The 11,480-nt window shown below is 39.3% G+C and overlaps 1 protein-coding gene across 3 annotated transcripts in view; it reads left to right on the top strand.

Moving 5' to 3' along the window:
• Window positions 1-11,480, top strand: part of LOC146489863 (thrombospondin type-1 domain-containing protein 4-like) — a 28,284-nt gene continuing 16,804 nt past the window's right edge. Inside the window, exon 1 of one of the 3 annotated variants that reach the window (XM_085110995.1) lies at window positions 1-19. The gene's annotated coding sequence lies outside the window, so the exon portion shown is untranslated. Of the gene's footprint in view, window positions 20-469; window positions 661-6,519; window positions 6,718-11,480 lie in introns of those variants that run through there. The other 2 variants (XM_085110852.1, XM_085110727.1) reach the window with 2 other exon arrangements.

Genomic DNA, 11,480 nt, shown 5'->3' with positions numbered 1-11,480 from the left:
ACAACCTTTGAGTTTTAAGGTATCATGATAGGTTTGAAACATTTTCACCGACGTATATCAGTTTTTTATCAGTAAAGTTTTCAACGACACCTCCACATGCACTAGGATGCAAATATTTCAAAGTTTGCCCACGAAAACAAACAATATCTTTAATGTTAATCGTACTGAAATGTGGATTAAAACTAGTATGACAAGTGACCATAGCTTCTTTCGATTTTAGCCCGGTTTGTGTCAGGTGTACGTTTTCACGGGAACTTACATCAATTGCGTCGACTGTGTTGGTTTTGTAGTTTACAAACACTAATCAACAGACAGAGACAGAAAAAAACATGATCAAGCTTTTTTTTTTTTTTCATGTAGTCATAGTGACAGAGACACTCGTACTATGAGATTAATAATAGGGTACACTTGCTAAATTAGCCGCCTTTATCAATTAATTGCGTTAATTTGCGTGGGGGAGACTAATGGGTGGAAAGCACGGACATATAAAAGCAGGCACCCGCCTACATGCCTCTCTCTGCGGGAACACCTCTCCGACAATTCGGATCGTAGTGAGGAAAAATCAACGCTCCGTTTTATTTGCATCTCAGTGTCGCATTTGGAGAGGTCAAAAACAGACTACTGGTTGCTATATATAGACAAAGTCAACACATTCTGCAAGTAAGTCACTGAATACCTCTTTTCTCTCAACACTAATGTGCTATTTGAGAATACAAAACGGCTGGTAGAGCTGTACACTGAAAGACCTCAACGAGAAAGGCGGAAAACTTTGCCGGTTTCCTGATTGAGCTTCTTTATCATGGAATAATTATTTGCGATATGGCATCATCTGTAGAGCCATGTAAACACTGCGTATGTTGTCTCTAATTTCTTTTCATTCTGAGCACGTAACGACACAAATGTTCCCAAACCTCATGCGCAGGGAAATATCCTCTCAGCTTCCCAGCTAATGAGTTATATTATTGTTGTCAGTACATCTAAAAAAGATCGGACGTAATCTGATAGTTATTCTTGTTTCCTTACAGACACATGATAATAAGCGAATTAATATTGGACTTTAACGCTTGCCTAGGTAGTCTTATCAAGCATATCGACCAATTTCCTCCATGGCATCGGTTTTTTCAAAACTCTATACCTATCATAGCCATGACATTTTAAGAACAATCTTCACGTAATACATTCGTAGTTGAGTCTTTTATCAGCCAGGCAATATTCAAGTAAGATTTTGATAAAATCGTGGTTCTAGACTTGCTGGCGAATGAATTAGACATTCCTGAAATACCGTGTGGAGTGTTTTAAGCAGTTAGACAAGTACTTTGTTTTCTCTTGTCTTTGTTCCATTTGAAGAAAACCACACTTACATGCACCACAAAAGCGAAATGCATTTTTCTCTTTGTTATAATACCTAAATAGATTACAAGAATGTAATTTTCTGTGAGGGTCCCCTAAATTTTTAGGTTTTCACTTGGCCTTTCGCGTGCTAAGATTGACGTCCAGTATGGACGTCCTCATGACGTAGACGGACAAACCTTATTAGTCCAAGTACTCGGTGTGCAGTTCTCAGTTCTTCAGTTGGCCGAAAAGCAGAGGGGGGAGGGGAGAGGTGTGCCGCAGGGGGTGGCCGAAAGCTTGATATCCTATTCCTCTTTTAGACCAAATATATTATTTCTTACTTCTTTAGGCGAAGACGTTAAAAATGTGTTTCCTATTCAGTTCAGACCGGTGGACAAAACATGTATAGATCATAAACTATTTTAGGTCAAGATGGTACGTGACGATCTAGACTCTATTATAGACCGCAAAGCCGCTGAATTACCATACCTTTTATGGCTAGCACGAGTAAACTACTATTTCTTAGACTTTTGCGGTGGTAGTACAATCGATATAGCGTAGTTTGAACTGCAACGGCACAAAGCGGCTTTGTGCTTCTGTGTGTAAGTCGCACTCAAGAAATCAGTTCCATAAAAGACATTTAAAGTGGTATGCCGATCATGTAATCTGTACATGTCAGTACCGGTTCAGAGTAGCACGAAAACGAATCTGGCGGTACAAATTAAGTGTCTCACTTTCAAGTCCGGAGTGTCGTTCAGGCGCTCCGGCGCCAAAATTTGCGAATCAACATTTCTTGGGTGAACAAAAGGCCCTTTCTGTTATGGTAGGTCTAGTGTGAACCAATCCTGAAATCCTGAAAGCCGCTAAGCAGTTCGTACTTTGCTTTGATGCATGTTATTGTGGTCTTAACGTCTGGGTCTGTTCAAGTATGACTTTAAGCAGCACAGAACTGTGGAAGTACTCTTTATTAGTTCTTTTTCTTTCTATACAAGAGCGGAAAAATTCCCATTTGGTTTTCGACATTCGGTGCCCTTGGAAGAAAAGGGTAATTAACCTTCTCAAATGAAACAGGACGATTATTGGTATTGACGTTGATGTTGATCTCAATACATGTATACGCAATATACAAGCTATTGATTTAGGGAACCAGGGCATACTTATCTAAAAATGGCTCTCTTTTGTTTCTCACAGCGATAGTTTATTTGTCATTGAATTACGGCTTAGCTACAAGCTGCAAAACTTTGTATGCTAACCAGTCTGCCGCTGTGACGTACCAAACCCGAGTGAAAGCTTTTCTCTTGGAGAAGAAAAGATCCATCTATCGGTTTTCCCTTAGTTTCTTATTGTGAGTAAATTGCAAACTCATTAAACCACTGATTCAAGTACCGAAGATAATTCAGCTACTGTTTGCGTTCTTACACTAATCATGTCGCTTTCTTCAGTTCTTTTCTTTATTTAACTTTTTTTTCTTTTAGCGTTCTTAATTAACTTCTCTAAGAAAGCCTTATCAACAAAAAACAATTATCAAAAGTGAAAATCAAACAACAGTTAACGATGTCTCCGATAATCTTTTGTGTTCTACAGAACGTTTGCTCTCGCGGTTCCTAAAACAATCAGAAAATTAAAAGTTGGCGCCAGTTCGTGACTTGTTAGAATACCTTTCATTCTTGGTTTTCCAAATAAACAAGATCGTGGATAAAATCTATTTTCTCTCTATTTTATTAGTGTCAGACTGAGTTTTCCCACAGGGGACATCTGAGAGCGACATGAATAGTTAACATACTTTAAATAGTTGTTATCATCATTTAGCATATATTCTGAATATTATCTTTGAGGCTTGTTCGAATGAAAGCTTCAATTCACACTAATCCACATTCGGTATTTCATCACCACACATAGCATTTTCGACATTACTATCAGCACTGATTCTAGCACATACACCTGTAAAGGCTTTTGTAGCATACCTAGTAAATTAAACTAGCTTGGCTGTCTATGTAGACTGCCATGAGTTGTCTCATCTTGCTGTATCTCAGTACGGGATGCGGTTTGCGTGCGGTGAGCGGACGGACAGCGGGTTTAGCCACTTTAGCGAGCTTCCGTCATAGACGCAGCCTTTTCCTTGTGCTCAATGTTCCTGAAAAAGTGGATGAATTTTACTTTCTGCTGATTGATTTTACTCCACAATTTATTTATCGTCTACTCTTTATCACCACACTTATAAACTCCCAACAATAATCTCGCTTGGCAAGGTAGCAAAACCTAACTAGACAAGTGCTCAAAATTCCAAACTCCAAAGCGGGCACATTAGGCCAGTAAATTTCATACGGACGTGTAGAGCTTTAGTGGATGGTCAGTACCTTTAGAGTGGAAAACGCAGTAGAAAGATGTCACTCCGCAGCATTATTGCCATAGAATCCAGCCGTTTACAGTGTCTTTTACTTCTACCCTAAAATGACTAGCAGTAGTAACTATCATTGCGCATAACCCAACAGGGGTGACAGCTGTTTTCCCCGGTGGTCTAGCCTTAGAGCTAACTTGTCAGGTCTGGCCCACCATATAGTGCAGTGTTAAAAGAGACTGCAATTATCTTGAACTTTAGAAAATAGTGTCTGCTTAAGAGTAGCTGAACATTGTAGCTGTCAACCTTAGAATGATATCAGTCGACTTGGAGGAGAGGCATTTGCCTTGGACAAATGTCAGTCAGCTAACTGATCTCATTACATATTTCCAGTTAATGCATTCACCTCATGAATCCAAAATTGATAAACGTCGATATTCTACTTGAATTTCGTGGCTGAAGAGGCGTAGCAGTAATTAAGTTTGGCATCGTTTAACGGTCTTGTGAACTGCTGCATGCTGGCACTCAGTGGATGCTTCCGGTGCCAACAAAAAAGAACCACAATTACCATCAACAACAATTGGTTTTGTCCGAACGTGACCCTTACAATTACGAGCACCTGTATTTCGTTCTTCTTTATCGCCAAAATCAGTGTTCATTTTTACATCTCATTCCTGGGGACGCTATCCATAATACGTCATAGGAGTGCATGGCGAAACAACTTTTAAAACTTCAAGTCTTCAAGCCCCTGATAGAACTTTTTCTCGCGTATAAGAGGCAAAAATGAAAAACTCTTTCAAGATGGCAGTAAAAGTTCCCATTGACTTTTAACTCAGATGGCTTTTCGATTTTCTGTTTCCTGTTACTGGCAATTTCACAAGAACTTGGAAACGTCTGCGGAGTAACTATGATTTCAATTGTTTTGTTGCACAGAGGATCAGGAAACTTACGGGCGAGCTATCATTTGCATCATTTGATTACTCAAACGTGATTGGTCTAAATAGTTTGATGGTTACAAAATGAAGCCTTTTTGATGATAACAAGCGCTCGAGACATTTTCCTGTTTTGTCGAAACTGTCGCCACACCTGCGATTAATGAGGGCCCCATGGAGGGGCACACAGTAGCAATGTTCCATCCCGTCTCGTTTTTGTGCTCCGACTCAGCGTTTCCAAGTTGGTTGTCAGTGTTGCAGATCTTCTACCAATCAACACAAACAAGCGGCAAACATGGAGAATTAAGTATTCTATCGATATTCTCTATATCACATGTGTACAGGCATTGAAAGTTTCGTTCTACGAGTAGGTAATGCAATTACGAGTATGTCAGTTAGCTCCGCTATCGGTGAACGCCATCTAAGCAAATTATCCTAACTCCACTACTTTTACTGTCACACCCGGGCGAATATGAACAGGAAATTGCGTCTTAAGTCCGACCTCTCTCAAAGAGATAAGAACAAGAATGCTATCACCAAAAAACACGAAGACATGTTGCTGTTAACCTAAGCCATAAATACTTATTAATACGGATATCAATAGCACGACTTCTGTTCCTGCTAACCCCTTCTTGGGGAAATGGAAAAGCTGCATCGCGCATGCTTGAGGAAGATTTGTGTTTCAGGCTTCCATCTTTTCAGCTTTTGGATGTTGTTATCTGTAATTTTATTTATTTCTAGAATTTTCTGTGTTATCAATGATTTGTTATAATCTTTGTGTTTAAACCAGGCAAAACAGTTTAACTAAAACAAATTTAAAAGTTGGCGTAATATTAAAAGAGAAACAGCCGGCTAATTTGTGGGTTAGTTTGTAGTCGTGAAATCGAGCTAATGTGTAAGTTTTTAAAAAATTGAAAAAAGGCTCCTTTGAAAACAATTGGAAAATTACTTACTTAGTCGAAAAACTTAAATTGTGCTTAAACAAAAACCTAGATTTTAGCGGCAAAATATATCCATTCTTATCTCCGAAATGTAAATTAACGTGTGCCAATTCTTTTCTTCGGAGAAAAAGGTTTTAAATTCAGAACTTTCACTTCTATCGCAGAGGCTTCATCGCGAAATGAAGTGTAAAAACCTGGGTAACTGCAGAAATCTTACTACAACGGTACATCCAAAAGTTCTATATCAAAACTGCACACACATATCGTAATAAAAGCCTTCAACGAGAATTAAATTTAGCACAGATCAATGAAAGCGATAATATCAGTGACGCTATGTCACCCGGTTCACTGTTTGGCCAATACGAAGGTTTCTTCATATCTTTGGATTTGACGGTTTGATTACAATGTTATGTTGCAGCTTCAAAACGAGCCAAAATCCGATTAATCATGAGCAGTGGAGGTTATCGGAGCGAAACTGATCTCTTTCTCGGCTACAAGGGGAAGTACATTCGAGAGAGTGTGCAGGTCTTTTTGGTCCAAAATCCCAAATTTTTTGTTACACTGCCTTTTCATTAATTATTACAAAGGTAGAAGGTTGACAGTCTGGACAGTTTCTTGTGATCTGTTGCTTGGTCGGAGATCGGTTGACTTGTTATCAAAGCTGCCTTCTGATAACACAGTGATAAGACTTCAATAAACAGGTATTCATTTTTCTGTTGGAATGTGTACCTGACAGCAGCTGTCTAGTTTGGTTTATAGATAACAACCCCACGAGAGCAGCGCCCCGCCCAAAGGGGCAAACAAACTTTATTTATTTAGCCCTATTTAGTAAATACAGCATTGAAACCAAGAGCGATAATGAGAACGAGGTTTTTGTTATGTTTGGACAGTTTGTAGTGTTTTTTGTTGGTTGAAATGGTTAAATGATTTCGGTTCATTGAGTGTGGTCTTGAAAGGCTGAAAAATGAGCCAAGTTCCGACACAAAAGATGTGTTAATTGTCTCGAGACAAGATCTCCGAATCGTGCCAAAGATATTCGCGGACTAATCACGCTAAATTCATTTTATTTTGACTGTGTGCTATCAAGGGTCAAAGCACTCTACTCCTCACGTATTTAGTCAAACTAGAAACACCTACCAGGAGGCAGTGCAAAGGAAGAAGCAGCACATTATTGGTAAGAAAATTCAGTTAATGGTTATTTTCGTGCATTGGATCAAAGGACAATTGATTATCTCGTATTCCTAATTTCTCTACACCATTGGCTAATTCAACCTTGTTTATATGCATTACAATCACACGGCTTTCGAAGATTGTTTATCCCTTTATACAACTCCCTCAAATCGCATCAACCGAGCAAATTTGCTTACGAGATTCAATTCATAAGTGTCTCAGTGTTTAAATAGTAACTTATTCTAAATATTGAGGAGTTTTAATTTGAGACCTTGGGAAATAGTTTACCATGAAATGTAACGGGTACATTACCAAATAATTCATCACTTACGCGTTATAACTCTTCACAGAGCATTCTGTCTAGTTAGCAGCAGTGCAGGGTAATTCGAATACTTGATGTCTCGCCCGATTGATGCGTCGTGACTAAAGAGCTGACAAAATTTTATTTTAGGACCTTGTTAGCGCAAATACCTCGTTGAATACAACGCTGAAATATGTCGTCCGACATTGTAACATGATATAAGACCCTACTTCACCTCAGCCGCTAACAAGATTGGACGATGAGTGTTTACTTTTGAGCATGGCTGATGCTCGCATGAATACCCCTTATCTCTGTGATTGAGATAAACTTTTTGCCGCACTCACGGATGTATGTGCAATTACGCCATCCATTAAATAATTAGCCAGGGCTCATGCTAAAACAAACAAATATGCGTAAAGCAATCTGCTGCTTCTTCCTGCAAGATAAGAAAAACATTGCAGAAATTTGTTTATTTTAGTCCTCTATTTTTTTCCAACGCTTTCATTTAAGCGTACCGTCTGAACCTTTAATCTTTTCGATTTTTTTGGAGACTAATACCGACTTTATAAGCGCATTATGAGGATGGATAAATGGAAATGTCAAATCAATAATTTAAGAACTGTCATGTCTTGTCAAAGGCAGACATTTACAAAGTGAAAATTCCGGGGGGAGGGGAGGGAGAGCACATACTTGTCTTGTGTAGGGAGGGAGAGAGGGTATGACGCTGAATCGACGCGATCAAGCATTTAACCCTAACTTGTCCCCAGTCGTCTCTTATGATATCGCACGGCCGAGAGGAGACTAGGACGGCAACGCAACGAAGGGGACGACGGGAAGAAGGAAGAGAGAAAAGAGAGACGACGTCTCCCCCTTCTTCCTCCTTCCCATCTTTCCCTATGCGCACCTCTCTCCTCTCGACCAAGAGAGATGACTGGGGACGAGTCAGAATTGAACCATCATAACGTATAACTGAGATGATTATCCGGTTTACTTTGAAACCAGATGTCTGTTTTTCTGATCTGGTTTCCCATTTCAGTTTGGATGAGGGTACCAAGACAATTATCATTCCTGCGTGATCAATTTCATCCACCGGTTTTCTTAGCAGCCGCATGCCATATATTTGTTCAAGATGGGTGAATTCGCGCCCATCGTAATTTTCGCTCGTATGGATCATGCAAAATGTCGTTTAAATGTCGAGAAAGACTGCCTACTTTAACAACCACAAAATGGCCGGGTTACACTTGCAAGTCATACCAGGCTAGTTTCAACCTGTGTAAAACAAACGACCAGTTTACTGACGTGATTCATCCTTTCGCGTAGCGATAAGCTTATTTAGATTTGACAAATATGTTTTGACATGAATTAACCTTTTCATACTCGAAGTAATATAGCTGTAACTTATTACGTTAATTTGAGCAAGATCAATTGCTACAGTATGACCCCGATTTAATGCAAATGAAAGCTTCTGAGCAATACCATTTAGAGGTAACGCTTAGTTTAATATGCTGTACAAGATTCCTGTATTTTGATTCTATTTTCCTGTATTTGGATTCCAAGGCTTCCTGTATTTTATGGATGAAATCCCAAAGTGTAACCTTCAAATGAAGCATGCGAGCAGTACTTTTTCCGGTGTTAACATTAGTGATTCGCCATTCCACCCCCCCGCCCCCCCCCCACGACATTCAGATTGTCTTGTCTTGGATGCTTTCGTGAGCGATTGAAGCGCTGACCTTTCGATATTTCGGTCCTTCCTGAGCAATGAGCAACAGATTGCTTTATTGCTACGTCTTTACTTTCAAGTATGACACTGACTTCGATCCCAGCTTTTAACTTTTCCCATTATTATATTACGCTTTTCGTTTAGTCGTTCCAAAGCAATATTCAACGCCACGACTAACGCAAATCAGACTTACCAAATGCCTTACCTGAAAATCCTCAAGATTAGGTACGAAGGCGTCAATTTTATTTTTAAATTTCCACAAGTGTGGAAGTGTTAACTTTCTTTAACGGTCGCAATGAAGTTTTTCCGCATAGTCACCACATTCGTCCCTAGTCCTTTCCCTAGGAAGGAGACTCGGACGCAATCAAACCCAGTGCCTCACGATTTAAAGATGAGGGAGACGACTGGGTAGGAGTCAGACCTTAAGCAACCGCGGCAAAGTACTACTCAGTAGTTTTCGTTAGACATGATTAGAATGATCTGACACTAAAAGATTTCACACCCAGAATTACCTTGTCTGACAGCATAACTGAAGTAGCACCAGTGTGAAGTACTTCTCAATTGCTTCTCAGCAGTTTGAGCAGACACACTTCAGGATTTTCTCCGCCTTGATTTCAAAAAGCTGAGTAACACCCTGTGCAATAAAATAAACAGCGCGATAGGAAAGTACTTCTCAGAAGCTTTCATTTTGAATGGTCACACTTCAATGACAGTTCACTTCAATTCATCCCGTCTGAATGAAAACCTAGAGTAGACAGACGGCTCTGGAAAATACAGCTCAATAGGTTTCATCCAAACGGATTATACATAAGGATTTGAACTTAAGTGTACGAACCAACTTGATAGAGTTCCACGTAATGACAGCATTAACCCCAAGCTCATGAACTTTCATTTAAATGGAGGTTCAAATATAAGAGCCGGTTATTTAAATGGGTTTCAGTCCGGTGGGGTTTAACCATTGACCTCGCAACCCTCAGCGGCCTAGCTAAACCGACTTCAACGTCAGTGGCTAACCCGGCTGTATGGTTAAAGGTGATCTACTGTAAACAGTGCCAAAAAAATCATATATTACACATTTAGACTTAGCCAAAAAAAATCCGGTCCTAAGAATCCATTCAGAATCCAAAGGAATTTGCTCAAAGTACAAGCAAAGTTCACGTGAAATTCTCATACCTTTTTTCCCATGGCATTTTTCACCTATAAACGTTAGGATACAGCTTGTGATCCTTGCTGACGCGTCAGAGTTGAATGAAGCTAAACCGGCCACTTTGATTTTAGCCTAAATTTCTGCCATGGCACAAAATTCCGATTAGAACTACAAATCAATTTAAAAAAGGACTATCAAATCTTCCAGTCACAGTATACTCAATACATACACTGTCGTTCTTGAAAGGAATGGATATTTCAGGGAATAGTGTGTTGCCTATGTACAACCATTTATTGAAAGCATTTGTCAAAGTTTTCTTTACCTCTTTTACACCTTCTTTCTACAGATGTCTTCAGTGTGTTAAAAAGAAAAAGGAAAATATATTTTCAGCTATTGGGAACCGCGGAGAGAAAAAGTCGTGACTACCGGCACTAATTTGGTTTATTCACATGGAACTGTTGGCTACTCAGCAATGATAACTCATGTGAAGACTCTGACATGTGAAAAACTTAACCTAATATTTTCAAGTTCTCACATTTTGGTTTTGAAAATGCACTAGATCATGCTTTCCTCCTCATTCAAGAATTTCAGTTGCTTTCTTTATCTTGGTGTTCTAGAATTTTCTTATTGAGTGAACGGATTGCTCCACCATTTTCACAAACAAAGACCGAAATGCTTGTCACACTTCCTCTTTAAGTAGTCATTCATTACAACACTGGCGTGAAAGAAAAGGAGTTGGGTGCGTCAGACCACAGAAAGCCCTACGGCGTAACACTCAGAAGGAACCAAGAATCCATGGCAATTATTAACTCTTTCATCTCAAAAACGACCAAAATAAAAGCGAATAAAAATAGAAAATTAATTTTGCATACAATATACGTAAAAAACCCCAAACAAACAGGATCAACAAATACTGCTCACAAGCTTTTAGTTCGATGCTCACACTTTTATGCGGCACGGACTCAAAAGGCAGCACAGTACTACACCAGAGGAAGTTTCACTGACTGTGGAATTGAAAGGGTAAATTTTCACACCTATGTGCAAGGGAGATTGATTCACTTATTAATAAACGCTGAACAATATAATGTCGTGAATATTCTGGCAATGAACTGAGTGGCAGGGCTATTTTTGAGCGGGAATCAGAACCGCGCGGCAGCGAAAACTTGCAAACATCGCAAGAAGTTAGGTCACTTTGTTGAATTCAACTACCATGCAGTTTCGTTTGTAAAGATTATTACTATCTAACTTTGTAAAGCCATGTAGTTTTTGGAATGCGAACAAAGCAAATGAACCCTTTTATATGGAAAGTAGGTCAAATACGATGTTTCTTTTAGTATTTCCGGGAGGGAAACTGCAGTTCAAACAAAAACACATCAAGTGATATTTTCAGGAAACGTTGACTGAGCTACCCGTCAATTTGTTTCGTAATAATGGCAACAGAAGCAAAACCCTTGTTCAAAATAACCAAACGAATATGACTTGTTTTGCTATTTATAATATTTCCTTTTGGTTTTCAATGAAACTTCAAAGGGGACCTGTGCGCAGCAGGGCTGCATGAAAGCATTTAAATAGCCTCACGACCGCAATAAGTGACGAGGT

The sequence above is a fragment of the Pavona decussata genome, unplaced genomic scaffold (genome assembly GCF_977016875.1).
Source record: "Pavona decussata unplaced genomic scaffold, jaPavDecu1.1 SCAFFOLD_2, whole genome shotgun sequence".
Classification (NCBI taxonomy): domain Eukaryota; kingdom Metazoa; phylum Cnidaria; class Anthozoa; order Scleractinia; family Agariciidae; genus Pavona; species Pavona decussata.
This window is presented reverse-complemented; position numbering and strand designations above follow the sequence as displayed.